Genomic DNA, 5,401 nt, shown 5'->3' on the forward strand with positions numbered 1-5,401 from the left:
TTTTTTAAGATTTAATGAGATAGGTTAATGGTTTAAGATTTAGAGGTTTTTAGTCTATTTTTTATGGATCATAAATAGATAATTTTAAGTGGTGTGATTTTTTTAAATAATAATGATGAGTTTATCTGCATTGGCCAATCATAACGAGTAATATGTATTTCACTATTAATTTGACAACTAGAATATGATATTTTTTTTATTATATATATATATATATATATATATATATATATATATATATATATATATATATATAATTGTTATTTTTAATTAAAAAAAATTAATTATTCATATATTTAAATTAATTATTAATATTTATAGTGATTTAAATTAATAATCAAAACATTTTGCAACTTTAAAATAAAAATCTTGTAAATAATACACTTAGGTATGAGAGATACAATAAAATAAAATGATATAATAATTCACAAAAGTTACTCTTTCATTAAGATGTCGTAATTAGGAGTATTTTCTTTGTAAAGCTTAATTTGGACTGGCATTTTATTTTGAGTATAAGAAATATCATGTTACTTAGGTAAGACAATTCATGAGGGATGAATATGACTTTTAAAGGATTTAAATTTTAGTGGAAAATAATTATGGAGATTTTATTTTGTTGACTAATATTTTATTATTTATTTATAAGGGGTTTATAAATTGTGAAACAAAAAAAAAATTAGATGTTGATAAGTGATAGAAGGTATGATGGGTTTATAGTATTGTGAGTATAAAAAAAATATTTAATAAATATATGAGATTTTTTATTAAAAAGATGTGTTAAAAGATGTATTAGGAGGGAGATTGAATAAAAGAATTTTGGGAGTTGAATATCTAGTAAAATTATGGGTATTTTTTAATATCTCATGAATGTGTGTGCATTGTTATAGGTTCATTAAGTGAATACTACATGGGAATAACACAATTATTACTTTACCTACCAACATACGCACATAATGTATATCTTTTCCACCTCGACTTTTGAAAACATTGATAGTAGTGACAATTTATATGTTCAAGTTAGCTATTAAATGCTTTTATCCCTTCAGTGAGTGAACTAGGAGTGTTTTGTTTTTCTCTTTACTTTTGTTTTTGATAAGTAATTTCAATCAATATATGTAAATAACACTTCAACCTGACTACATGAAACATCATGTTTATAGAGTCAAGACAATCCATGAGAGATGGACATGTCGTCCTGAGCCTTGGTGTGGAATAACACCATTGTTTCTTTACCAATCAGCACATGGATATTTTGTAATCATTATCAACATACACATCAATCTTTACCACTATAGGAATCTTATAGCATCGAGAGCAGTGACAATTTATATGTTCAAGTTAGTCAGTAAATGCTTTGACCCTTTGGTTAGTAGACTAGGAGCATTTTTTTTTACTTTTAATTTTTTGACAAGTAGTTTCTATCAATATATGCAAACATTCAACATGGCTATTATAATATAAAAAAATGTTTCTCACAACTAAGTTACCCCTCATTCAAAATATCCCACCTAAAGGTATCTTATTCGTCAAATTTATACAAAATTCGCACCTTATCCTAACTGCATAAAACAACATCCTTACGCAGACACAACAATGGATAAGTGATAAATATGACACCAAAATGATTAAATAAACCTTGGTAGGGAATGCGGCCACAACTATCAATTTAGCAACCAAAAAAACTCTTGCTAACAAATAATAACATTATTCCTCACAAATTATTAAAAAGCCTAAATTCATGTGATCTTTTCCAATCGTGTCCCAAAAAAAACTAGAGAGCATATCAATGGAAAAATTAAGGAGCTTTTTCAACCTGACACTCTTATGTTAGTTAATTCAAGATTTATTTTTATGTTTAATTTTTAGTCCTTTTTTTTTCTAATTGTAATTGTTGGAATGTAAACTTTCATAATTTGACACAATTACAAGGGAATTTTTCGTTGTAACTATATAAGACTATTTTTATCCAATGTATTTTAAGTGAACATAAAACATTGAATTGTTTTGTGATGACGTGTGACACTCTCATTTACTCTTAGTTAGCCCTTGGTTCAACGAAAATGGGCTGGACTAAACATTTATATGCAATTACAACAAATTTTCTTTCAATGTAATTATATAGACAATTTCGTAGACAATGCAATTGAGATTTTAAAGGGCATTTTAATGTCATGTCCAAACTACTCCCAACCTTTCTTATGCTAGCTACATTTGTATGATGTGAAATAACAATGTGAATTGATAGTTCTTGTTATTTTTTCTAAAGGAAAGGCTATCTTGAGAGAAAACTCATGAATAATGGAGGAAGTTACATTATTTTTGTTGACATGAAGGAAAATTGTTAGGTGAAAAACAACTAATAGTTGAAATTTACTCATGTGCATACAAATAACCATTCTAAGATGTATAAAAATCATGTACATTAATATTATTTAATACTAAGTTAATGTTAGGGTGATATAATGCAAGTATAGTTGGGTTATGTTGGAGGCCAATACCTTACTTAGTGTGTTTGCATGATTATAGTGAAGGTGTTGGCTAATGTTTGGGAGTGTGTCAATTGCTCCTCAACAATAATTGACATTAATGTAGAGCATGTTTGGTTAACATGTGTATTAATGTTGTAACTATTAAGTATGGATATTAGTTATTAGGTGTGTTGTTTAATTAAGATAATCATTATCTCATCTAAGGTTACATCTCTATATTCAAACTCTTTGACATTTCCTACATTGTATAACTTGACCAAAATTGGGAGATTATTTATGTGGTCTCTTTCACATTTTGTATTTATCAAGATATTTTTTTAACGATGTAAACTTTGAAACGGGAACTATAAACTCAAAATAGGAACTCTGGAAAAAAAACCCCGAGAAAACATCAAAAACAGTGCTAAAAACGAAAAGTGTGTATACTAGAACGATGGTTTTTTTTTTAGGGTCAATTTTGAACATGTTCTAAAAATGGCAATGAAAACGAAATTTTCGTGCAGAAAACACCTTGAAAACACAAAAGTGATGATATTGGAACAATGATTTTTTTTTAGGGTCAATTTTCAACATTTTTAAAAAGTGCTAGTAAACTGAATTTTTATGGGCCAAAAAGTTGTTTATGAGAAAAAAAACACACTATTGTTTTTGGTAGAATAACATTTTTCTTTCCTACGTATAAATTCAACATGTTTTCAACCATAACATGCTAGATACAAAAGAAATTGGAATTTTTTCAACCATAAAATTAAAAGACCATGACATTATGAACAAATTACATGACTAAATGAATTCAAATGTCATTATTTGTATATTGAATGAAACATACATTATATCTCTAATTTAATGTTGCATTGTAGATATTCTAAACAATAAAAATTATCATAATTAAGACATATAATCCAACAACATAAAAATGACTCATAACTTCTCATTTAACACCATATGGAAATAAAAAATTTTATTTCAAGATATGATGCAAACATTAATTATATAAACTGTCTTAAATAATTATTCAAAATCACTCATATTTTCTTGCACACCATCAGAATTCATATATTCAGATAAGTGACTCGATGCTGATGAAGATGTTCCATATTCTTCTCTTTCATCACCTAGTGCCCCATCTGAGTCCACATGCATGCCCACCATTTCAGGTTTCAAAATTCTTCTAGATCTACGACTGGTTTAGCAGACTCCCATCTCAACATTGTTCCTTCTAGTAAAAACCTTTTAAGAATCTCTATCGTCTTGAAGTGAAGAGTTCCTCTCTTTGTTAAATTGAAGTCATAAACAAGTATGTCAACATCCTCCAATTTTAATATGTCTGTGCGGCGGCGATATATATTTGTACCCTTTCTTTTTCTCTTTCCGCCATTTTTTTTTGTCAACTACCATCTCTGGCTTATACACCATTGAATGGGTGTGTATTTGTGGCATACCAATGTACTTCAACACCTGTAACACCCTCATTTTTTGTAAATACCTTTATAACTTTATCGACCTAGAATGGATAGCCATTGGGATCTCCATCTGCTAGCACTGCGATCATGCAACCCTCCTTAATATCCTATATTGAACCCCTGTAAAGGTCTTCCATGGCTTCACGTTGTGCACGAGTTCTTCTGGAACCAATATACATATCTCTTTCCTCTGCCTATGAAGAATTAATAATACTTTGAGATTGTTGCTGTTCAACAATGTTTATTTCCTCATGTTCATTCGAAACATTTTTTGGCCAAATAAATGGATTTTTCAAAGGTATATCTTCATTTTTTGTTGTTGAAATGATATCACTTTGATTATTAAAAAATGACTTCCACCAAACTGAATCAGTAATGTCAAAGTACTCATATGTATATCTAATACATTTTTTAATTTCTTCTAGGTAATCAGAATAATTTATATCTCTATTCTGTCTGCGTGCATTATGAACTTCACCAACTGATTGTAATAACAATATTTTTGATGCAAATATTGGATGATCTGGAATTAACTTACAAAAATTCCAAACCTGATGACAGTGCCCATTCTGCAGTAGTTGAATACTTCTTGCCCCATATTATTGTTTTCCCATCAATTTTTTTGATACGAAATTGATGTTGGAAGCTAATGTCATTAAGTTGTTCAATGCATTTCCCCTCACCAAGTGATCCCAGAATAAACCTTTGCATGTCAACAATTTCTTCCAATACATCAAAAGTAGGCTCTGGCATGTATGATTTCTTAATACATTCAATTAATGATGGCAAGCTTCCAACTTCCTTCCTCTTCAATGTGACTGAAAAAAAACTGAACATCTGAGCAATATGGTCATGAGTGTGCCCAACAAGAAGGAAACCAACCTTTACCTTCTAAAAAAATCTCAATTCAACAAGCATGTTTAGATATCCAAAAACAATCTGATTTTTTTTTTCACGGAAAGTGTTGTCCAATTGTAGATACAAAACTTCAGGAATATTACCAGATCAATGAAAAAGCACATCATGAATTATGGTTATGGTCAGAATTGCATCATTATGAATATTTGGAGCGGTGCAGTACACCCTTGGCAACATTTTCCCATTGAAGACCATGCAACCAACCAAGTGATACTAAATAAAATTTTCCTCCTGTAAATTTTTGGGTGTGCGAACAAAATTTGGTAAAAGTGTTTTCTTCTGGTCCATACCATCAATTATCAAACCCAAATATTTATTTGGATTATCATAACACTTCTTTCGATGCTTGTACAACTTTTTCCTTTCACTTGCTTGTTGTTCGCGATGCTCCTGAAGTTCTTTGACAATTGAATCTACACAACATAAAAGAAAGCCATTAAGAAATATGTTTTCATAGTTGATGAATATACAATTTTAAAAGTTGAATGCTTACCTCTTTTTGACCCTTCACATTTGTCCCTTTTTTATTTA

The sequence above is a fragment of the Pinus tabuliformis genome, chromosome X (assembly GCF_031772625.1).
Source record: "Pinus tabuliformis cultivar Carrire ecotype Pingquan chromosome X, CPIR1, whole genome shotgun sequence".
Lineage (NCBI taxonomy): Eukaryota > Viridiplantae > Streptophyta > Pinopsida > Pinales > Pinaceae > Pinus > Pinus tabuliformis.